The 26,644-nt window shown below is 39.4% G+C and overlaps 1 protein-coding gene across 1 annotated transcript in view; it reads left to right on the top strand.

The window, feature by feature from the left end:
• PTPRT (protein tyrosine phosphatase receptor type T) overlaps positions 1 to 26,644 on the top strand; it is a 3,212,182-nt gene that overhangs the window by 1,943,794 nt on the left and 1,241,744 nt on the right. The gene's annotated exons all lie outside the window — the stretch shown is intronic.

The following is a 26,644-nucleotide window of genomic DNA, read 5'->3' as shown; positions in this document are numbered from 1 at the left end:
GCACAAATTATTTGGGTCTTTCAGCAGAAATGGCAAATATGCATTTATAGATGCATCTATACGTGCAAATATGCATTTATACATGATAATCTGAAATCTAGCTTGAGAATCATCACATGCTAAATAGACATCAGCATAGCACAGAAATGAATTTAAATTATTACATTTTAGCTTTTCAGCTCTGGAATCTCCAGCAGCTTCACATTTCGGGGACCGTCTTGCTTCTCCTTCTCTGCCCATACCTCAGTGGTATATTCTTTATCGATAGCAGAGTACTGTGCCTAAAAATAAATAAAATAAATTAGTTCCTGTTTATGTAAGGTTTCAGTATCAATCAGCAGGGTAAAATACATCCCAAAGAAGACTCTGCATTGTACTCACATAAATGTTGTACGAAATCTCAATGGGTGTTTTTTTAATTGATTGCCATTGCTTCTTCTGAAATGGTCTGCCTTACGAGTTGCTGTTATCATTGGTATCCATTTCCCTACTCACGTGTGTTAGTTAATTCTGCCACAATGATTGCCTCACATTTTAGAATTGCTTGAATTTTAAAGTGCGTTCTTTTCAAGTATGAGTTGAAAGGTAGTGAGACATTTCTGCTACAATTCAGCAGTGGAGTTGATACAGCAGACAGTTATTTAGTGTCCTTGGGAGTTTGGAAGAGCAGTTGCCCATGTTAAGTAGTATATGTAAGGACGGTATAATGATGACTGCAACAGACTATCTTCATACTTTGTGTCTAGACACTACAGAAGAAAGTGGCATGCTAGTAGACTAACAAACAAGTTTGCAGAGTAAGGCAAATAGAAAACAAAAAAAAAAAAAAAAAAAAAAGAAAATAGATAATTTTATTAGGAGATGTGATAGAGAAAGATTGCCTCTTTAACCAAATGTAAGGTTTTCAGAGAAAGAAGGTGCACAAACTAATCATATCTCACCTCAAAGAGTACCGGATCAAAAATCTTTGGATTAAAATTAGACAGATAGTAAGGTCGAGAATATATATTTCCAACAAACTCTTTAAGACTTATGGATTTATAGCATAATGAAACAATTAAAATTCACCATCTTAGACAAAAATATGTTTACTGGTTATACTTCTTTAAGTTACATGTTTTACTAGTGTTGTGAAAGAAAGATTTGTTCAAGTTTGTTTAGATTTATACAATAGGTTTTTGTATCTAACAAGGGCTATAGCAAGGGAATCTGAAATACAAAGTAAAATACACATTTTACACCAGTAAAACATAAAGTATATGTAATGAAAAATTAGTATTTGATGGCAGTACCCAGTGCAAGCTGGCATCTGCGACTAAGTTAAAATAAAGAAACTGATATCTAAGAAATAGAAGAAACTTACTCAAAAGAGAAAGAATACACTCTACAGTTTGAACAAGCAAATCAGATACCTTGTAAAAGTCCTCCAAGGCTAGTTACAAGACTAAATTAACATCTCTAGATAAAGACAACCTTAAGGCATTCTTTAGCTGTGTCTGAAAGTTAAAAGGCAATGCCCAGCTATGTGCTGAACTTATAGTGGATGGTGCAACTCTCACTGAACCTGAGCAAATTGCCAACCTGCTAGCTGACAGATTTGACAATAACTTCACTCCCCTGCCCCAGCAGTCATATCACAAGGCATTCCTGACACCAGTCCTCTACTGAGTATCTCCAAAGAACAGGTCACACAAGTGCTGTCCAAGGCCAAAAACACAGCCTGTATTGGACCCGATAACATCCCAGGTAGCTTACTAAACAATCTAAAACAAGACCTAGTGGAACCACTTGGCACTCTCTTTAACCATAGCCTGAGTAACAGATTTGTTCTGGCAGAGTGGAAAACAGCAACAGTAATCTCCTTTCCCAAAGGTGGTCCATCAACTGACCCAGGAAACTACTGACCAATTAAGCCTAACTAGCCTTATCTGCAAGACCATGGAAAGAATCATGATGGAACTCATCAACAAGGCTACAGGTGACCTTCAAACTCTTGACCCAACCTTGTTTGGTTTCATCAAGGGTAGGTTCTGCTTATTAAACCCAATGGACTTCTTAGAAAATGTCACCAAAGCCCTGGATGAGAAAAAAGAAATACATACTGCCTATCTTGATTAAGCCAAGGCTTTGAATACAATCCCCCACTCAGGGATCGTTGAGAAGCTCTCCCAGTTGGGGATTAACCCATATATCACTAAATGCATATCCAGCTGGCTCACAGACAGAACACAGACTGTTGAAGGTGGGGGGTCCACTTCCAACAATAGACCAGTTACCATAACAGTGTAACCATATTACAGAAATACCTGATGCAGACAAATGATTGGTGCCAAAGTCATGGACTTAAACTAAATGCAAAAAAAATGCTTCATTATCCCATTTGGCAAAGAAGTAGTCCCTGCTAATTTTGATATAGATAGCACCCCTCTAAGTTCAAACCCAGTGGTGTGAGACTTGGGAACACAGATTGATAGTGATCTAAAGTTTGATCGCCATGTGTCCATAGTGATAAGGAAAGCCTTCTACATTGCACATGTCATAAATAAGAGCATCGCATCCAAAACTAAGGAGGTTATAACTCCACTGTACTCGTCCCCTATCAGAGACTAATTGAGTACAGTGCTCCCTTCTGTATGTATCTCACCAGACATCTGCAACAACTGGAGAGACCACAGAGGTTTCTAACCAAGAAAATTTATGGCCTCCAAAATGAGACTTGCATGAAAATACCGAAAGCCATGACACTGTACTCTGTGTCATACAGACTACAGACGGGTGACCTGTGTGTCATACAGACTACTGAGAGGTGACCTGTGTGTCATACAGACTACTGAGAGGTGACCTGTGTCTCATACATACTACTGAGAGGTGACCTGTGTCTCATACAGACTACTGAGAGGTGACCTGTGTGTCATACAGACTACTGAGAGGTGACCTGTGTGTCATACAGACTACTGAGAGGTGACCTATGTCTGGCCTACAGCGCAGTCTCTGTTTTTCCCTAAAGGAAATGCTGCACATCCACAAATTAAATGGGATAAGAGTCACTCACTCCGGGGATCTCAACCTAGCCTACGACATTAACAGAACATGTTGGACAGACAGATACATACAGTGGATATAAAATGTTTACACACCCCTATTAAAATGCCAGTTTTTTGTGATATAAAAAAATGAGACCACAATAAATAATTTCAGAACTTTTCCCACCTTTAATGTGACCTATAACCTGTACAATTCAATTGAAAAACAAGCACATCTGTTAGGGGAAAAATATAAAAAATAAAAAATGTACAATACGCTGGTTGCACAAGTGTGCACACCCTTAAATTAATACTTTGTTGTGTGTGCATACCCTTAAACTAATACTTTGTTGTGTGTGCATACCCTTAAACTGACACTTTGTTGAAGCACATTTTGATGTAATTACAGCATTCAGTCTTCTTGGGTACACACCTGCTATCGATTAAAGAGACTCTGATTAACCCCAAATAAAGTTCAGCTGTCCTAGTAGGATTTTCCTGACATTTACCCAGTTGTCTCCTACAGCAAAAACCATGGTTCTCAGAGAGCTTACAAAGCATCAATGGGATCTCATCTTTGAATGGCATCAGTCAGGGGAAGGGTACAAAAAAATTTCCACAGCATGCTATACCATGGAGCACAGTGAAGACGGTCATCAAAAAGTGGAGAAAATATGGGACAACAGTGACATCGCAAAGAACTGGACGTCCCTCCAAAAGTGATGAAAAAACAAGACAAAAACTGGTCAGGGAGACTACCAAGAGACCTACAGCAACACTGAAGGAGCTGCAAGAATTTCTGGCAAGTACTGGTTGTGTACTACATGTGACAACAATCTCCCGTATTCTGCATATGTCTGGACTATGGGGTAGGGTTGCAAGACAGAAGCCTTTTATTACACAAAAAAAAAAAAAAAATCCAGGCCCAGCTAAAATTTGCAAAACAATACATCAAGTCTCCCAAAAGTATGTGGGAAAATGTGTTATGGTCTGATGAGACCAAGGTTAAACTTTTTGGCCACAATTCCAAAATGTACATTTGGTGCAAAAACAACACTTCGCATCACCAAAAGAACATCATCCCCACAGTGAAGCATGGTGGTGGCAGTATCATGCTTTGGGGTTGGTTTTCTTCAGGTGGAACTGGGGCTTTAGTGAAGGTGGAGGGAATTATGAACAGTTCCAAATACCAGTCACTTTTGGCCCAGTCTTCGTCTGCTAGAAAGCTGAAGATGAATTTCACATTTCAACCTGACAATGACCGCAAGCATACATCCAAATCAACAAAAGAATGATTTCTCCAGAAGAAAATGAAAGTTTTGGAATGGCCCAGCCTTAGCCCAGTCCTAAATCCAATAGAAAATCTGAGGGGTGACCTGAAGAGGGCTGTGCACAAGAGATGCCCTCGTAATCTGAATGATTTGGAGTGCTTTTGCAAGTAAGAGTGGGCAAATATTGCCAAGTGAAGGTGTGCCATGCTGATAGACTCCTACCCAAGAAGACTGAATGTTGTAATTAACTCAAAAGGTGCTTCAACAAAGTATTAGTTTAAGGGTGTGTGCACACAACAAAGTATTAGTTTAAGGGTGTGCACACTTGTATATGCAACCAGTGTATTGTACATTTTTTATTTTTTATATTTTTCCCCTAACAGATTTGTTTGTTTTTCAATTGAATTATACAGGTTATAGGTCACATAAAGGTGGGAAAAGTTTTGAAATGATTTATTGTTGTCTCATTTTTTTATATGACAAAAGCCTGGCATTTTAACATGGGTGTGTAAACTTTTTATATCCACTGTATAGTTTCCGGAGATTGCAAATCCTCTGGAATAAGTTCCCACTTCAGGTGAAGCCAGAGCTCCTCGATGACCCTGTTTAAGTGCAATCTTGACAATTAGATGGGTAACCATAAATTCAGGGGTAGTCAGTGCTGATCATAGAATCGCTCTGCTAACAACAACCATCTAATTATGGTCAATTAGGGTACACAGGTTTTTTACGCAGCTAGGCTTGTAAAGGCCACAGGTCCATTAGCCTAGTAACCTGTGAACCTATGAACCTATAAGACAACCATTCCATTCCTACATCTCTGGCAATTACTGCATTTATTCACCCCTCCATATCCTGGAAAAGGGAAAGGCCTGGTCACTTGCTCAAGAAAAATTTTCCTGCAAAGGAGGTCTGTAGTTCAGGGAACAAGATAGTGTTTCACTTGTGTTATCTGATGCTTTATGAATTCTTGAGATGATCGCAGTATCTGAGTAGCATGATTGAGCAGAAAGGCATGAGTTGGTCTCAAAGATGCTTTGAAATGTTGCACACAGTATATTTGCTTTACTTATTACTGAACTTGTATTATGGTATTTCAATAAAATATAAAAAGTTATTTGTATTTGAAAAAAAAAGTAAATCTGGACTCTGCTACACTTACATGCATTGTCTACATTATGTGTTGTGTGCAAAGTCTCTGACAAACATACTGTTGTAATTTTCTCTATGCTATCACAACATGTTATAATCATAAACACAACCCATGGAACAAATCCAAATGCATTTAGAATCAAGCTTATTGCTATACTTGAGTAGATCTGAAAAGTTATAGCTAAATCAAAGTTTAGTTAATTTTACTCACGTTCATGCAGTTTATTGTTTTACTATTCTGAGAGAATTCATCAGTATTGTAAAAATAAATAAATATATGAATGAATAAATAAATAAAACATATAGTCATCTCAGATGTCAATGGCAGAAATACAAAAAAAGAAATATTCATTAAATATTGTTCTAGAAACATCTGGTGAGTATTATTCCATTGAATTTCATATGTATATTAGACAGCTTATTGCAAACAAATGCCTTATTAGGCTAGTAATACTATTTAGTGGAATGGCCTTTCCTACATCTATTATACTTTAATTGGTTGCCGCAAAATTGTAACACAAAGATTTCAGTGCTCTGTAAGACTGATAATTCCCAGTTGTGTAGAGAAATAGGCTGTTCTGGTTTGTCTCAGTTTTATGTGCATTATAAACTGAGTTTAAGTGGTTTTGTAATGATGCCATGCTTTAAGGACATGCTTTTCTTTGGAAGTTAATTTTGTTGAGGTCTGCTGACCACACCTAGAGGAAAACCAACAGTAACCAGTTCTTAACCAGTTCCCATCTCTGTCTCTGAGGTAGATGAAGTGATCGGCTTATGCATTTCTTCTTCACAGCAAAACTCACCATAGATGAAACTCAAAAAATCTGTGAGGTTCCAATCCATCTATTTTCTTGCATAAAAAAAAACTGTCCTGGGAGTTCTCCCACCTTACTTATATAACTCAACTCTTGGTTGCACAGCATTGGGGACAGAGGAGAAAACAGAGGGCTCGGGAGCATCAGTGATTGAGTTTGCCTTCGTAAACAATCTTGCACCCAAGTTGATCTCCACACCTATGCCACTGCCATCACTAATGGAAGCTAACTTCTGTGACAGTGGCCTGGCCTTTTGTCTTTATTTTTGAATCCTTTCATCATGCCATTTTTTTTTGGCTGTCTCCTTCTCAGACATGCAAGACCCATAGATATGGATCCCAACACTTCAAAAATAGTCTAATTCATTCAGAATAACAGACACTGTAAATCCCTCAGTTATGCTAGAAGCATTTTGCAACCCCCCACATACATACGCATACTGCATGCATATATATATATATACATATATATATATATATCTATATACACACAGGCTAACTGATACAGTGAAAGCTCAGAGTAAGCAGAAACTGCTCTGTTAAGAAGAAAGTCTTGACAATTGCATTGTCTGGCTAAAATGTCAGCTTCTCGCCTCCCAGAATCATATACCTTTTCTGCATGTCATTTTGTCACCTTCATAGCAGTATGTTTCTGTTTCAGGTCATGTCTGGAAACAAGCAGTAAGCAGTTTGGTCTTAATAGATTTTCATGCTTAGAAATATAGCTAAATGACTTAAAACTATGATACTAAGGAAACAGATTAAAATTAGTCTAATTCCTATAAACTATCTGTCATCCTTATGTCAGAAAAGTACTGTGAAGGGAGTTCATATTTCTTTGTATGAAACACGTAATATAATTATTACTTGATAACCATGACTTTATGCTTCAACATTCAGACTATTCCATCAAGCATTTATGATGCGATTAACCCCACTTTGTGATTTTATTTATTGATTTAATGTATTTATGTATGTATGTATATATGTAATTGTTTATTTATTTCAGGACTCCATTTAATGTGGTGTAAAGCTTTATTTTTTTCAGGTGTTGCTCACATTTTGTACTTTGCATCTTCAGAGTTACTCGGGGTTTGACCTCTGTCTTGTACGTACCTCTGTTGAAATAAGTGACTAGCTATTTTTGGTTGGTCATGCTTACCATAGCTGAGAGCAAAAAAGCATGGAATAGTTTAAAATGACTAGTGCTTTTCTGATTAAAAAACCTCCCAGGGATGGAAAGATATAATGGTCTGTTGCCAAGGTTTTCGGAGTTAAAATATCTGTAGATAGAATGGCTAAGCACCATTGTTTATTTTTTTAAGAATCTAATTTTCTGTACAGAAATCAAAGATTGCTGTTGTACACCAGCTTCCATTTAAAGTAACTTATTGTCAATCAGAATTTTTTTTTTTGCTTCATCACATTTATGTTAAAACAGGAAATATAAGCAAAGTCTTAAAGATATTCTGTAAGGGCTGAACAGCTTTAAGGTATTTAAAAACCACAAACGATAAACCAGCAACTCCGTAGAAGGAAATTTATTAAGAGCACACAGCTTAGAAACCTCTAGCGCCTCGGCCAAAAGCCTTTAACAGCCTTTAAGGTATTTGTTCATTTTTGCAAGCCATCCCTTAGAAGTATAATAGCTGGACTTATGAGAAGAACTCCTTAGGTATTTCTAAATAATGAAATATTGAGGCCATGAATTAGAAATGGTTCAGTTTCAGAAGCAGTGCATAAACTGAATTGTCCACAGATTGCACAACACAAACAAGAGAATGTATAATTCAGTCAGAATGATCTGTGAGGTCATTCTAATCAAGAGCACAAATCTGCATCAAACGCAGATCAAGTCAAGCTCAGACTGATTGCCATCCATTTTGAGAATGCAATCCTTTAAGCTTAAGCCAGTTTTTAAGCCAGGTGAAACAAACTAGCTGAACCTTCAAGTCAGTGAAAAAAAATTGTAGTGGATAATCAAAATCCCTCCTAGATCCCAATGTTAGGTGATTTACTTCAGACATTGTCCTTACTTCACAATTACACAACCATTGAGAGAAGCAGATGACAGACAGAAAATGTAGTCACTGCCAATGTGCAAAACCAAGTCAGCAGTGATTTCTTATCAAGAAGAACGACCAGGGGGGTTGAACTTGACATGCTAGCACCTCATCTATTTTACTAATGATAGACAGGAGGGAAGCCAAATCAGACAACGTATAAAGTGATAAGTGGTGCACAAGCACGTACACTGTCAGATACAGTTCAGCAGGTATATACATGGATGTGGTCCTGATTCTAATGACCAGTGTGTGAAAAGATAGACTGCATGAAAATGATAGAAAAGTAACATGATACAGATCAGAAAAAGGGAATGCAACATAATGAAAATGGAATAATCCAGCAGAGCACATCAGTATAAGAAACACTGGCTGATGCTGCCTTGCATTGTGGTACAACAGTAGCCTGCAGCAGATCAGGCAGCAGACGTCTTACAGCGACATAATACAGCCATCCCAGATGGAAAGGGGAACAATTGTGGTACAAAAAGGTAGAGGTGAACCCTGCATCAAAGAAGAGAGATAATGTAAAATCAAAGGAGGAAGCACTCACAAGTCATTCAGAATAGAAAGAATTTATAGGGGAGACCATGCATCAAAGTTAGCATATATCTGGTTGAAAAGAACATGTCTGGCACAAGATAAGAGGTACTGTGTAATATTAGCGCTTTCATCAAGTTTATTAATTCAGCTTCATCAGACAAATACATCTCTCCACTAAATGTGCTTAAATAGTCTTCCCTAATCACATGATCTACACTATTAATACAATTAAATCATCCATCCCATTTTTAAAAACATATAGATAAACATATAAATATATATATATATATATATATATATATATATATATATATATATATATATATTTATATATACACACACACATATATACGAATATAGAAATGTAAAGATATACACAAAATGCAACAGCAATATACTTATATTCATCTATTGAGGCTTTTAAGCTTTAATATACATGAAATAGACCAAATATCTTTGAGACCTGGTCTAGCATAAGCTCTGGTTGAAATTTGCCATCTTAGTTCTAATTGTTCCAATAATAAAGACATGGATACCCTCTATTATCTGCTATTACAGTGTCAATGACTCTAAACAAAAATGCATGGTTACAATAATCTTTGACATGTCTGGCTAGGGCATTTTCCACTTTTCCTTTTCTAATATAAGTGTTCGTATACCCTCTCTCAACTTCCTATCCGTTTTGCCAATGCAAAAACATGGGAAACATTGGCATTGAGCTAGATAAAACTACTCTACTAGTATTGCAATTAAATATTGTTCTACTAGTAAAATCTTTGCCTTGGATAGAGAAGTTGGCTCCCGTCTGCATATATCTGCAGTAGTTGCAAGATTCACATCTATACATACCTACTATCCTTGGGGGTACTACGTGCTTAGAAGATAAAACATCCTTGAAATTACTGGCTCTTTGAAAAATTACTCTAGGTGTACTACTTAGTTTGTCTAATCGGTCATCACCTTTAATGAAATTCCAATTTTATATAAAATACGTTTAATCTCCTGTCCATCAATGTTAACAGGAGTAATAAAAGAAATATTAAAATCAGTTTTTTTCTGTATGAGCTTGAAATACATCATCTGTGTCCACCACTCCTTCTCTCAAACTATCACTTCCCAAAATTGCTTTGAAATGTCCCATATTTCTTTTAATTCTGCCTTCAGTGAGAATTTCTCTTAAAAAAAAAAGTTGGGTAGCCTCTCTTTATAAAAATCCCTCCTAGAAAAATCACATTCCATATCAAAATCTACATCAGAAGTGCACATACGGGCTGCTCTCATGAGCTGTCCTTTTACCACAGACTTCTTCTGATGTGGGTGCGCACTACTAAAATGTAGCAACGAATTGGAGTAAGTTTCCTTCCTATGGATTTTGGCTGTATGTTTACCTTCAATCATATCTTTACTTAAATCTACATCTAAAAAGGCTATCCTTTCTTCCTGAAAAGTGTATGTAAAAGAAAGAAATCCAGTTGTATTATTACAGTAATCCATGAATTGCATAAATAGATCTAAATCTCCCTTAAAAATAATAAAAATATCATCTAAAAACCTTGTGTAAAAATAAATATATTGGTGGCATTCATTCTTTATATCATGAGTAAAGTGTTACTCCCAATATGCCATGACTAAATTAGCCACACTTGTGCCTACTGGGGAAACCAGTACTACTCCTTGATTTTGTATATAAAAATTTTGATCAAACATAAAATAGTTATTTGTCAAAATATCATCCAAGAGTTCTTGTATTAAGGAAATCTCTGTTACAGATGCCCCTCTATTCTTTAATAATAATACTATTCACTCAATACCCTGTTCTCGAGGTATGACTGTATAGAGGTCCTTAACATCAATTGTTGCAAAATTATAACTACTTATAAATTTTAACTTGTCAATGCTTTCTAAAAAAGACCACAAATCTTTACAAATGTAATGTTCAATAGTCACATACTTCTTTAAGACTGCATCCACATACTTTGCCAGTTCATAAGTAACAGAACCCCTACCATTAAATATTGTGCACAAAAGTGGATTCTCTAAGTCCTTATGAATCTTAGGAGTCCCAAATTTAACTGGTATTTTTGGGGAAGGCATAGATAAAAAAAATTAACAAATCCAAATTTATTCAATTCACAATAAATAAATCATTCAAAAAATGTCTAACCCTTCTATAAGCACAATTTAATTCATTCAAAGAAATAGAAGTATATGTTTCAGAATTTCACATTCCTAACATCCTTTCTTTGTAGTCTACTTTGTCAGAAAATACCAACCCCCCTACTTTGTCACCCCTTAATACTTTCACTCCTGCATCTCTTAACTCATTCATAAGAGACCATTAATCCCTAGACATGTTATTGCATATTGAGTTTGTTCTTTTAGTATTTATTATGTCCCTAAAATCTAATTCACACATTTTTTCAAAAATGTTAAGAAATGGATGTAGTGGTGGGTTATATGTACTGTTAACCTTAAATTAATTTGAAATAAAATCACCAGTAGGTATCAACAATTTTAAATTAATTTTTCAGGTGAATACTTTCAAGTCAGTCAATACTCTACATATATCTAGCCTTCTACCTGGTACAAAGGTCAAGCCTTTTGCCAACAAATTAACTAATTCTTCAGTTACCTGTAAACTAGAACAACTGAATATTTTAAAATCACCTTCAGTATTAGTTAAAATGACTACCTCTGTTTGTTGTTCTGTATTAAGTACATCACAGTTCTTCATATTTAATATCTTGCTCACTAGAAATACTTTAATTAAAAGAAATTGCCTCCTCGAAATCATTACTAACATTATAATAATTTGATATTGGATTCACAACAGCCCCTTCAGATGCTGAAACAAAAGCATTTTCAGATATTGAATAAAATTATTATTTAACGTGCTTATAAATGGAGGAATCTCAACAACAGTGTTACATTCTATATGATCAACAGTAACATAATCAGAGCTATTCATTTCAATATCAAAACTAGTTCCACATGTCCTTTGATCATCCATTTTTAAGTCGCTCACTGCATTTCTAGTTATTTCAGATTCTTTTGAAGTAAATACTGTGGCCTCAGAATTAATACCAGAGATAATCAATCCATAACTAACATTTAAGTTATAAGTCTCTCTTTCTCCGGTTGCTATATTATGTCCAACAATTTCTGAAGGATACAGTACCTTAGTTAGAATCATCGCCGGCGTCCCTTTTTTTGGCTGTTGTTCCTCCATTGATTCATTCCACCCTGTTGAAGATTTGTCGGTTGGTTATTACCATGCTGCTTCATTAAGCCTCCCTTATTTGGCACAATATTTTTGTTTATTTGTGATATCCTTTCACTACAACGAATTCCTTCATATGTACCTTCACCTGGATCAGAGTCTCCACTATAATCAATAGCTCCTGTTGCATTCAAGTTGTTCATCATGTTCTCTGCTTGTGAAATGCCATTCACCTCCCTTGCATGAAGTGCAGTGACATATGACTTTGACATGACTGAGCTGTGGGCTACAGCAGCACTGACCTGGACATATGACAATGATGATATAATAAGTACAAAACCCACTTGGTATGCAGTTTGCTATTTTCCATGAACAAATATGGAAGGCATACTATTGGGGAAGGTTCTAGTTTTAAACTGTCATTTTAGAGGTCTGTTAGAAAAAAAATGTTTTAAGCTAACTAAATTTGCAGTAAGGTAATATGCAGACATATATGTATGTGTGTTTGTGTTAACTGAAATGCATCCTTGGACAACTGCTGCTGCTGGTTCTCGATTATTTCTGCATATGCAGTAAATTAAACCATCAGTTTTATATATTGTTAAGCCTGTCACATCTCCTGAATTTGAATTAAAAAAATAATTTCTCATTTAATGTGTCTAATATTTATGATCTTCAGATTTTTGGATTCTACATTCAAGATTTTTTAATTCCAGATAGTATTCACTTAGGCTTGTCATTCAGAGTCTGAATAAATTTCTTAATTTCCATTTACTTGTAAAATTTATTATCGAAATTCTATACTGATATAGCCAATAATGCATTGCATTTAAGTTTATTCCATCTATGCACTGTATTTTCAGTCGGCAAGCTATCAGACTGTAATGTTGTTGAACTTTCCTGTTTTGTATGCCTTCTTTCTGTACTCGTGAACCTCCCCGAGATATGTTTGTGTCAACTCTTTGCAGTGCTGAATCTTTAAATTATGCATTATCTGTAGATGATTTGTACCTGAGAATTACTTGCCTTCTCAGCCTTCTGTACCCAAGACTATCCCCGGGATTCTTGAAGCTTGCTCTAGGTGCAGGCGTAGCATCAACGATCTAACACTAAGGATGGCTGCTGAGCGATTCAGGTATGAGTCATTCCCATGTGCACTACCTGCGTATGCTACGCCTGCACAACTCCTGAGCCTTGTATGCTAATTACGCCATTTGCAGCAATGTAGCATGCAATGAAGGTATGTAGCGATTCAGGAAGTGGTGCAGGCGTAGTGTAAGCATGCAGAAATGTAAACCGTAAAATAACAGTTTACATTTTTGCAAACATTAAATCGGAGCCATGACAGCTGACCAAACACATGCATTATATTGTTAATATATGCCAGTGGCTAAATATGTAGCCATTGGCATAAAAAATCATGTACAAAATATAAAATTAACATTTAATATATATATAGTCGCACTATCGCAAAGTGGAAGCACAGGGCAGCAATGCACAAATGGGATCGCAAGGAATATATAAAAATATAGAATAAAATCTCAATGAAACACATATCATGATTTCCCCATAATAGTCAATAGTAGGCATGTTACACCATACTCATGGCACAAGGGTTGCTAAGGGGCAGTGACAGTGTTATGCGCAGTAGCTAGGAATTAGTAGACAATGCCATGCAAATGAGAGGAGTAATAGTGAATCGCAGATTCCCCACTGATGTAAGGATGCACCTCACAGAGTAGCATTATAACACCGAGGTGTGCCCTTGAGATAAAGATGACATCAAGAGAGGGGTGTGTCGCCATTGCTGTAAGCACATTGGAGCATTGCTAAACCGGTCTGCCCCTAGTTAGGCAAAGATGCAGGATAGGGGTGTGTTAAATCGCCCATAGCTATGCTTAGCTGAGAGTACACAAGGTAACCGGGTATGCATATGAACAGAGATGAAAACACGCGTAAACCCGGTAAATGGGTATGCATGGCGCGCACTGCAACTGAAACTGAAACAGGAAGGATATAGGAAAGAAATAAGAAATGCTGCAGCAGTGAAATTGGAGTACAAATGACTAATTAACACCTAGGAGCCTACAGTGGGCCATCGACAACAGATAACAAGGCTGCAAGCAGCTACCTGCAGAACAGGGAAGGGGAGGGGCTGTACTGCAAAGAAAACAGCAAAGTGACAAAGCAGAACAAAGGCGATATGCAGTATATCAGCTACAAGGCACATTTTGCTATGACTGGGTAGGGAAAGTACAAAACAAGAAAGACGGCAGGTGGATGTATACCTGATAATGGGAGGGGATCCAGGTCTAAAAGTGAATTAAAGGGCAACAGATTAATCAAGGCAGGCAAGTAGATCTCCACAGTAAAGGCCCCACACATGCAGTACTCATTGCAAAACCCATAATTAAGACACACAGCAGCTGGAATAGCTCATACACACCCACTTACATCAGCAGCATCCATAGCACAATACTATAAAGTGTGAAAGCACCTCACACGCATTTGTGTATTCCCATACACTCTGTCCCTCCAGCATCCACCTGTTATTGTTGTGGCAAGGTCAGCTCACTACAGTGTGTGGCTCACTGTGACATGGATTCCCATAGGTGGAGCATATCCATCAAGCCTGAGTTCTACATGGCTGTATTGGCCAGTGGAGATCATCTCTGGGTAAACGAGATGCCAATGAGTAAAGCAGGAGTTTATTCAGTCTGGCTGCATAGACCATATGTTGGAGGCCTGTATTCCCTTTGGTGAGGTACATTCGTGGACCCCCCCAGCTGTTGGACATGCCCTCTGAGGTACATCCCACATGGGTTATTATACCCTATGATGGGACTGATGAGTGATGAGTAAAGGAGCACAATAACCCCAGTATGTCTAGATAGGAATCCCGTAGTAATCAGATGGCCTACATAGAAGGATGTCCTAACTACTGTGGAGATATGATTGTCAAAGGGGAGATCACTATCTACCTTAGTCCCCAGATACCCCATTACCTTGTCTGTATTAAAGTGGCTGCTGCTCATGTGTTAATATGTGGGTGCCAATTCCACAACGGAATGACCATGCAGTTAGTGGCACTTGGCTGGAGGCCATGTTGTTGACACCCTGCAACGTTCTCTGTGAGGCCCCTTAAGGGATGTCCATGTCAGCTGGACTATCAATCATGGCTCCCAGTTTGCAGTCATTGCCAAACATGGTCTGCCATAGTCCACCTGTGTTTTCCTGTACATCTGAGACATATATGCCAAACAGTAGGGTTCCCAGGACTGAGACCTGTGGGACACCAATCATGACTGTTCAAGAGTTGGACCTGGAGACCACTAGTCATACCATGTGGGTTCTCTGTGTAAGCCCGTTGGCAACCCAACCTGTGACGTGTGGGTGAATGTATAGGCTGGTGTGTTTATCAATAATACCTGAGTGGGGCATGGTGTCAAACGCCTTGGTGTGGTCCAGGTAGTATGTGTGAACCACGTCCCCTTTCATCTAACGTCTTGATGTCAAACAGGTTCAGTAGGCATGAACTGCATTCAACCAAGCTGACCTGGGTTAGGTCACGTGTTCTAAGGTTACCAATGTCATTGTTAATGAGTGCCATGAGGATGTGAACCATACCATTGCAGACCAGGCTAGTTAGGCTTATGGGGTGGTTGTTACCATGGTCAGTTGTGATTTCACCTTGATGGAGTGGAATGACCGTTGTCACGTGCCATTGTATGGGCATGTAGCCTGTGGAGAGGCTGAGGTAGGAATGCTTAATTAGGTGGGGGGGGCAGGTTTTCTTGTACAGTTTGCAAGATTCAGTCTGGGTCAAAATCTGCCTCCACTGATGCTGTGTTCTGCTGTTAGGGCCATTTCCACCAGTGTGTCTCTGATGGTTGGGATACTGTACCTTTTGGGTAGTGCTGTGGGCTCTTTAGGGGGTAAAGTATGCAGTAAATGTATCTGCAAGGATGTTGGAGATATCATTAAGGTCACATATTTTGTGCTATATTTCACTGGCACAGTGTAAATCTGTGTGTCACCATGTAGATCCTTGACATATCCAAAGAAGGCTTTGTGGTTATCTTTTGAATCCTTGTGTATTCTCCTGCTGATGTTAGCCTTGGATGATGTCATGAGGGACCTACATATCCTACTAATAGTGTCTGCCCTTCGTGGGATTAGCTGTGTGTCTGGAACAATGTCCTACTTCTGTAGTATAGCCTGTTTATTGCAGAGGTCCACCAGACAGGTGTCCTTGTCTCAGAGGAGTGAGTCTTGTCAATGAGGAGTGAGTCTTGGTTTACCAGTGATGGCACGATCCATACATCTGTGTAGGGGCTTATAGACTGCATTTGTAATTCTGTCTGTATCTTGAGCAGTGTTTCCCCTTAGTGTGGGGGCTGTAAAACCCCCCACCCCTGTCACTAGTAGTGTAAATTTAGCTGTAGGAAAGGTATACACTGTGGTATCCGTGGTTGGGGGAGATGCTAGGGTGTGGAAACAGTGAATAGTTCATGGTCAGATCTAACCAGTGACCGGTTAGCCTCCGCTGTGGTACACCTGTTGCCCATGTTGGTGATGACCACATCTAGTAGTTTCCACCCCATGTTAGGGAGGTTAACACCTGATACAGGGCATATGAGGTGATACATTCCAGGAAGTGCTGGTACTATAAGTGAGTACAGGAGTACGTTTCCCAGTTAATGGTATAGTAGTTGACATCGACCAATGCTAGGGTGTGTGTTAGGACTGTCGTGTTCTCCACTGTCTCCAGGTAGGTGGAGTGGAGGTCCTGGGTCATGGAGGGTGATCCGTAGCAAGCCACATTCCACATTGCAGTTGTGGCTGATGTTAGCTGCACATGAATGATCACAGAGGTATCATGCTGCCCCACTAACCTGGAGGTGTAGGTATCCCTGATGAATATGAATACAGCCCCTACATGTCTATCGGTCCATGTTCTGTGGCTGAAATGTGTGGTATGGGTTGTAGTCTGGTAGTGCTGGTGTGCTCTCAGGAGCCTTAAGACAGATTTCAGTTAATGTACAGATGTTGATGTTTTCCATCCTGAGGAGTGCTGTAAGTGCATGCATGTTGTGATCACAACTCCTGGTGTTGAGTAGCATAATCCTCATTGAATCTGCTATTGTGCTGTTTACGGAGCTGGTATTCACATTCGAGACTCACACAAGTAAGGCACCATGGGGGCGCCAATAGCCTTGGCCAGTATTCCAAAACATAAGGTTGACACATAGGCCGGTATGGTATCTTTGCGTGCATGTTCCCCATCTGTGCTTGTTTTTCATCTCCCCTGTAGGTAACCTACTGGTAAGCAATAGAAAGCCTTAAACTTATACAAGTCTTCTAGCTTTCAGGATAGGTTTTTGAAGTGACTAAGTATCAGTGTTCTGTATGTTATTGCTGTACTCAACTGTTTCCTGACTACATTTTGAGTTCTCACTGTATATTGTGATCTGAAGGTCTGTTTATTCACATACTATGGCTGTGATGGCCTGCATGTTAAAGGTTCACAGCCTACTACCTATCTGCCCATGGGCAATTAGAAGCATAGCAACAGTGTGTTGGCCTACCCCTCACCATTGATGAAGTAATTGAGCCTCAGTCAAGCATAGCCAATGAAGCAATTCCAGGCAAAGTTACTAGAAGTTGTTGAAGACTGGGGTTATGGAGGGTGATAGGGGCACTTAGTGATCTAAAAGAGGGCATGTTAATGTGGCAATTCAACATCATTCAATTCCCCCAACAGGTCTTGCAGCTATCAAACTTGGCAGGCTCCCCCACCCCCTGGCTGTATGGTTCTGGGACACATGATCCCAGGGGTGTATAGTCTGTTACCCAGTCACTCAACAAGGTTTCCCTTGAAATGTGTCAGTGAGGGGCTATGCCAAATGTAGTTAGGAATGTAATGTATTGTCTCACAGTACATTTGTTATATGTTGTTATTTCAAGAGTACTTGAAGCTCAGTGAGTTTGGGGGCTCCCGCCCATTGCTTAGCCTACCTTGCACATAGAAATCATCTAAATAGGAAATAGGTGGAAGCAACGTTAATGTCAACAATGTAATGGTTACAGCATCCACAGAGTATCTGTGCATTCAAGGTTACAATCCCGATAATGGCAGGGATGTTTATCATGTGCAAAAGTATACCTTAACCACAGCTTGCATATATAGGTAGCAATCATCTGTATAATAAACATTCGAATCACCCATATAAACCCATGTTTGCAGGAGAGTAGAGTCAACAGAGAATGTAATGTTATGTCAGCACATAGTGAGATGTTACATCACTGACATGTATGTATCCAGAGTAGTTAGCGGATGTGGCCATGTTTGCGCACACAGGTTATACATTACAAAGTTTGTTTAACTGTGTTTAACCGCTGCTATAATGTCACACAAACAATTTTAAACATGTTGACAACTGCTTAAATGAGCCTTATTCTGCAGTAAAAAACATTCGTAAATCATCGTGGGTGTCGAACCCTGAACCATGCACACTATAGTAATGGGACGTACCACTAAGCCATCCGAAGTGTACACATGTTTCATGATCTTGAGACTACACCTTATACCATATGCATTTCACTGTAATGATCACAAATGGGACAGTGACTTTGTGTACATATGTACAGTACATTGTAATGTACTGTAGTTTGTGAACCAACACATTCCAGTCTACAGATGTATTACTGTTACAAACTAATACGAAATATATATTATATATATATATATATATATATATATATATATATATCAGTGATGGCTGCACACATATATATATATATATATATATATATATATATATATATATATATATATATATATATATATATATATATATATATTCTGCAGTTACATCAATAGCCATATATATAAAAAATCTATGAACACACTTCGTGACGCAGAAGCACTCCAAAGGAATTGGAGTGTACACAAAACACATGCAGCTCTGGTATTATAACAATTAATATTAACCTAATTCACCATAGAAGGGGTAGTAGTTGTGTATGTGAAGATTGGGGTGGGGAGGAATGATGGGTAATGCAATCATGCATCAGGGCGGGCCTGGGTTGAATGTTCAATAAGTGAACTGGAGGGGCATACATTGAGTATGGGGACAATATAAAAAGGACACAAAGCAAGAACCATACTCTTCATAATGCACCCTGTCATGTCACATTGCAACACCTACTTTCACAAACATATGAACATTAACATGTATCAGACATCTGTACACCAACTGACTGTCACATTTTGTTTCTGTAGTGAGGAATGTCTGTAGTACAATGCATAGTCTAAACACCATAACATTCGTACATATCTCAGATGCCTTAGTGGTAAAGTCAGTGACTGTGGTGCTCATGTTCCCGGCTTCAAGACCTGCAAAGGCTGTTAGGTGATTTTGAGGGCCAAAATAAGGGCTTTTGGATGCAGGTGCATTAAAGCTCTCTTAAGCAGTTTAAGCAGGTTTCCACATTTTTCCATGACTGTAAGCGGTGCTGAAACACGATAAATGGAGATGCGCTTCACACATTTGCTTAACGTCGCGCAGACCACGGGCAAACCTGTTCACAACCACGTAAATGTGCATTATTCACACTTTCCCTACCAGTGTCTACTCTGAGAGGTAAAATAATAACACCTTCCTGGAGTAGATCCCACAGCCATGTACTCCATCCTCAGAGTAACCTAACACTAAGCTACCTGGAATGTACCTATCCCAGTTGTGTATGCAGACAGGTTAAAATAGAAAAGGGAAGAATGTGTTGAAATGGGACAACCCGTCATGTGCCCAATTAGTGTATGCTCATATACAGATATATACACATATATATATATATATATATATATATATATATATAGAGAGAGAGAGAGAGAGAGATACATAGACACATGTCGATATATACAGGTCTACATATATAAGTAGATATATAGATAGGTTAAAAACATATACACATCTATGGAGGTACAGATAAACGTATGCAATAATGTATGTATGTATATACATATATATATTTATATATATATATATATATATATATATAGATATATGTGTGTGTGTGTATATATAATATATATATATATATATATATATATATATATATATATATATCTACACACAAACACACACACACACACACACACACACACACACACACACACACACACACACACACACATACATGTCTGTAGACAGCATCCGAAGTGGTCATATCTGAGTATAACATGGACCATAGCAATCACACATTCCACCCCCCCCCAACAATATGAACATAATATATGCAGAGTATATGCCAATACACTATTACAAATATGTTCTATGAACACAGTCACCAACACAACTGCAATGACTGCAAATATCCATGACAGAATTACACAGACAGCTTTCATTTTGCAAATCTTTGTTACATTCCGATGTATTGCCAAAAGGATTCAAGAACTAACAGTACCTGCATGCTTTTCAGGAAGCATGTAATAGTGCCTTAATGAATCAGCCTGCAATTACCATAGTATTAGTCCACTAAGGGATAGGTGTTCACTTAGGGAATGAACACCCACACACATAGACGTTGTATGAAAGGGGTTCCTACATACCTGCATGTGCTATGTACACCCATCAACCCAACAACCAAACTAATTACATCAATACATACTGTCATGGCATAACCAATTATGCAACTACTGTATAACATCTGCTGAAACCTTAACATACCTGGACACAGACACACTAACATGACCCTATGTGAAATAATTGCTGTTATACAATTGAACAGCTGCTGATGTAACATGAACTAATCCCGTTTCAGAGAGTTGAAAGGTTCATACACCAGGAAGTTTTTTCGAGTACTGATTATTAGCTCAGTATGATACACCGTAACACCAAACTAAATATGTCTGGTAGGCACACTGTAAACCCCCTAACATTATATGCATAGCTTTGCAGCCTTGAGCTGGTCAAACAACCTGGCCAGACTGAAACATATGTAGAAGTATTAGGTACAGACAAACCCTGCACAAGTAGCAATGTTCAGAAATATGACAGCAGTACTCACATTTAGACCAACTCCTCTAGGCATTACACACAATATATTACTGTTCATCTCCATACAGCTGTTGAAATAGATTCCAAACAAAACTTCCACACTGTCTTCCTCACAAGTAAGGCAAAGGGACAACGCCCAAGTGGAGTACATGATTATACTCCACTGTAGCCATGGTAATGGCTAAGGCAGTAGCACCGCAGCTGATGTACATATAATTAACTACTTAGGAACACCAGTTGTTCCTCGAGATAGCACATGTTACTGATCTGCAACTTTAAAAGGTTGCCTTGTCACACATTCAGACCATCTGCATCTAACTGTAGGACAGTACAAAACACTGAAAGACGAACCAAAAATGAGTATTACACAAGTTAATAACACCTCCAATTACTAAGACGGTATGTATAACATGTAGTATGTCTGTGTATGTAGTATCTGTACTGTACGAATTAGTGTAATCAATGCATATAGTGGAAATAGCTATCTTGTAGCAATGCATTGTTGAGCAGAAGTAATGCTTGTAGTATTCTATGTGTGTACTGCTGTAGGTCACAAAGCACACTACACATACACCACAAGGGATGATATGGGCATGGAACCCACCAACTCGCTTCCAGCCACTGTTAGTATAAGGATTGGTCCAGCAAGTATGTGCTATAACAGGAGATAGTATATATCGATATATTTTAACAATCGACATATGTATGGGTGTATAAGTAAGATGAACATGTTAAAGGTGGGCTTACCATGCAAATATGGTGTGCATTGTGGGATATTGTGCCAATAACTGTAATGTATATTCTGTTCTACATAGCAGTTCTGTTATGTTATGCAAACAGTAGTTATGTCTTTTGGCAATTACAATACTCAATGGCAGGATACATAGCATTAGTATTCATCTGACTGGTTAGCAGCATGATAGCAAAGATAATTGGAAAAGCCAGGTAGCTATCCATGCACATAACACATGTAATATCCACCTCTCTACTATCGTTTGCAAGCAATAACAGCTGTGCATGTGTACATGTTATGCAAACGTGTAGTGCCCTTGTTACAGGGCTGGGCCAAATGGCTATGTGCACATCTACATAGAGTGGATATTGAGAGTAAAGACACATTGGTTGAACTATCAGGTCTGTGTAGCCCAACCTCTCATTGCCAACCTAACAGCCGCCTGCACATACTGTATGTAAGGTAGTGCACAGCACTGGTAATGAAACAGGGTGCATATCATCATTAACTCCAGTGTAACATCTGCAGTAGGAGTGTAAGATGTAGGAGACAGCTGCCCATGTGTAACAGCCGCATCATAGGTGATGACTCACGCTATCTGATTATATCCTGATCATGTTGATAGTGGCATCAGAGCCTATTGATACATGACTCTGTTTGGAGAGTGGGTGTCTGTGCCCAACAAAGCTCATGGTCTTGGTGGATATGTGAGTATATACCCAGAGAAGGAAACAGACCTGTAGACACTTGCATCATCTGTAATCGACTAACAGGATGTGATGTGCTCCTCAGAGGAGGATTGCTGCTAAAGGTAGCTACAATGTTTCCATAATAGCCAGAGTTGTCACGTCCATAACGCAAATATTTACATGTGAGCATCACTGTCTAAAACATATTCATAGGCAGTACGTAAACTAAATACGGTACTTGGTACTTGTAGTACTGACTGCTCATACAGGCATGTCCACTAGTCAGCTACTGGTGTTTCCTAATGCCAGCTTTGTGTATGTGGCCATCCTGGGGGACTGTAATCTCTATGCTGTGTACTCTGCCAGACCCACCTAACACCATGCCCCACACATTGTTTGGGATGCAGCTACAGGGGTAAGCTGGAAGGCAGCCCAGTCTACAGCTATGACTGGACTGGACAGTCATGAGGTGTAGGTTAACACATACAGCTCATCAACACAACCAACACATACCCCTACCTGAATACAGTAAGGACACCTGCACACACTACCGGAAATCACACACATTCACAGACACGTCTAAGTATCTGGCCAAACAAGTGACCCTCCCAAGCAGGATGAGACAGACACAGAAATACACAAACTGTATGACATAGTTTGCATAATTGTGCCACACCTCTGAACACATGACTGGAAACATGCCCAACAGTACTCATTTGTGAATGCAAACTCTAGCACTATGGTACATACCAACCTATACGAGGGCATGAATACTGTCAGCTGCCTGTCTGCCATGATTAGCCACATACACATACACTCAGACCACCTTTTGAACTATACACATTGCTCTGGCATATTCCATGTTGTTGTGCAGGACCTGTGATGCAGTAGCCTGGACTGCATGGAAACACATATAGGAACTGTCAGGTCTTGTAGGCCATGCAGGTATGTCCCAAGGCCTGGGTAGCATTCTGCCATTGGCAGGAATGTTACTGCAGTACAGAGACAAAAGGATTGTATTCTACAATTGTCTAGTGTAGTGGTGCATGTCACAGGGTATCCAGTATCTATCATCCTGGGATTACATGGTTGACAGACCATGATGCTTTGCCAGACAGGGCCTGCACCTGTCTGTCACCCCTGGGAATCTGGATACTGCCTAGGGCTCATGCTTCCCCTATAGTGCCTTCATCATGCACGGTTCAAGTGAGAGTCCATTGCTGTTACAGGGACAGCCAAGCAATAAACTGTGGGTCTTGCTAAACAGTGATACATGTTAGAAAAACCATACGGACACATGTCAATCCCTAACATGGAGAACCTATCTGTGCAGTGGTTGAGACATGTTTCAAAGCTTCAGAGAGCACACCTGCATGACCATGTTATAACACATACCTCACCTCTTGCCCATTATCCTTTATTGGAACACATGGGTCACAGGCGTGTCTATATTCCTGAAGGATATGTACACCCCCACGGTAATTGCACTTGCATAACATCAGATGCATTATGCTGAGCAACTACCTTTGTGCCAAAGTGGAATTCAAAATGCACCTTGAGACAGATCACCCACCAGGCCGCGGACTTCCCAACTGTCATAATGTGCTGTAATGGGGAAGATTAGGTGCGAGACAGAACCATAATAATGGCTACTCTCAACTATTCCAGTATGAACTGGGAAGACTCCTCATGTACCAACACCTGCGCTCAATGCATGTTGGATTACATCGACCCCACAGACCTGGATCACAGTAGTCACACAAACAGGGCTAACAATATGCTACACATAGCCTCCAATGCCAATGTTATGTTTCCTAAGAGCAGAGTGGTGAGTGCCATGGCACCTATGCAGATGGGCACTGCATGTGCAAATGCTGAATCCTACACAAATTAACCTTAAGCAGTCACATATGTGCAGTGATTGTGCCATTGAAACAGAACCAGGATTCAACCCAACGCATACAAGTAGGCTAACTGGTGGTACCATGCTTTAAACAGTACCACAGAAGGTAGTAACTGTTGCAAGAGTGAATACACATGATTGTAGGTGATCCCTGGTCAGCCTCAGTAAGATACAGATACACCATATAAAACCATGCAAAGCTACTGTGAAACTAATCAGCCACATATGAGGCCAAGCACAGAGCATTGTATAGCTGTGTCATTAATCGTAATGGCAACAACAAGACCTGCTGTGCTGCACAGCATTATGGCATGGGAAGTACTGCACCTACAGAAATAGCCCCCATTCATCCAGATAGGGTCTTGAAGAACCTAAACCCACTCCCACACACCCCCACCCCCAACAGGTACACTTAGTAATATATCCATGTACACTACAGGGCCCCTGTACTAACAACTGTATAGGTACAAGCTTCACTCTCTAAAGCCATACATACAGCTTTCATGGGACCTGTCAACATCCCCAGGGTGTATCCTACACAAATGTAAGAACATTCAGCTATACACATCATGTTCAATCATAGCTCCATGTCAGGCTGTGTACACACCGAATGGTGCAGAGCAACAGTTATCACACTCCACAATGGGGGAGACACCATTGATAATGGGATATAGTGCACAACTACCCTGTTGAGTCTGGTCTGTACAGCCATGAACTGTGGTCAGTGTAATTGATGTACTCTGTACAGATGTAGATGAAAGTAAGGTTGATTCACACTGCATATCATGACCTTGCCAGATTGTAGGACACCATCACCCATACTGTGTTCCAGCTACACTCAGTAAACTAGGTGTATATTCCTATGTCACAGGAGTGGTTGGCAACTGGACTGCTGGCAGAACCCACACTACATAAGGTGTCTGATGAATACACTCACATCAACCAGTGCCAGCCACAGTAATACAGGGGTCATTCCTGGTACTCCCCCTATTTGTTATATATACCACATAGACTAACACAGAAGGCATCAGCCTATTGATGATTGCAAATGACTGTGAACTAGGAGCAATAGTTGGCTCATTGTCTGCTGCGTTCAACATACAAAAGGGCCTTAGTGTGTCAGATGTGTAGTGTGTGATGTATGGCCACAATCTGACAGCTAAGTATTGCATTGTCATCCCCTATGTTACAAACCCTGTACCCATTAACTACCACTTAGGCAGCAGTCAACATAATGGCAACTGTGTGTATGGGATGCAGCTGGACAGTACTTCCCTTTGATAGTTACATCACCACAAAAGACAGGTAGTTGTATGTGGCACGCCTAATCATGACAGGGTGCCATCCAGGAATATATAGATAACTGCTCAGCCATACTCAACACCCATGTGACCCATAATAGATCACATATTTCCTTTAAGGGTTATTGCCCATGTGTAGATGGCCTACACTGCCCTTCACATTCCCTAGCTGCACTATGTTGCATGCAGCCTACCCTGAATAAAGCCATCTCCAACCCAGAGGTGTTGGACATGCTACACTTAACACATCCTGATCCCAAATAAACACATGCGTCATGGACAACCACCTTTCTATTACAAGGATCACAACATGCCTGACAGATCCCTGTCCCATACACTTAACATACTCTTGCCATACTATGCATCCCTGTCCACCCTCTTTGTGACATGGTGTGATGACCGCATGCCAAATATATCAGTAACCATGTGTATCAGTTCTGTGGCACTGCTTGAACTGGCCACTGAAACTTATCTGTCTGTTGCCTACAGCTAGGTAACCTGTCTGCCTAGGCTCATAAATGGCCCAGGGCATATATCCTACTAGATCTCTATGACCATACATGCTATAGTTGATATCCAACCCTGCAAATACCAACAGGCTAGCTATTGTCCCATGTGTTACACATGTGCAACACAGGCAATACATGGCAGGATGCTACACAGCTGCATAGTGCCATGTAGATGTATTTGGCAAAATGCATACATGCTTGCAAGTCTGCAGGGTCACAGGACATGTCCCTAATGGCTATGTATGACTATATATGTGGCATATACACAGCATTAAGGTAGATTGCATTAATGTGAACACATCCAGGCATGTGCTGATAGGTAAAGACACCACTACAGGCAAACAGACATGCCCACGTCAAA

The sequence above is a fragment of the Protopterus annectens genome, chromosome 12.part0, assembly GCF_019279795.1.
Source record: "Protopterus annectens isolate FY-2018-M chromosome 12.part0, PAN1.0, whole genome shotgun sequence".
Taxonomy (NCBI): Eukaryota; Metazoa; Chordata; order Ceratodontiformes; family Protopteridae; genus Protopterus; species Protopterus annectens.
The sequence above is the reverse complement of the archived record's forward strand: the minus strand, read 5'-3'. Positions and strand labels throughout refer to the sequence as shown.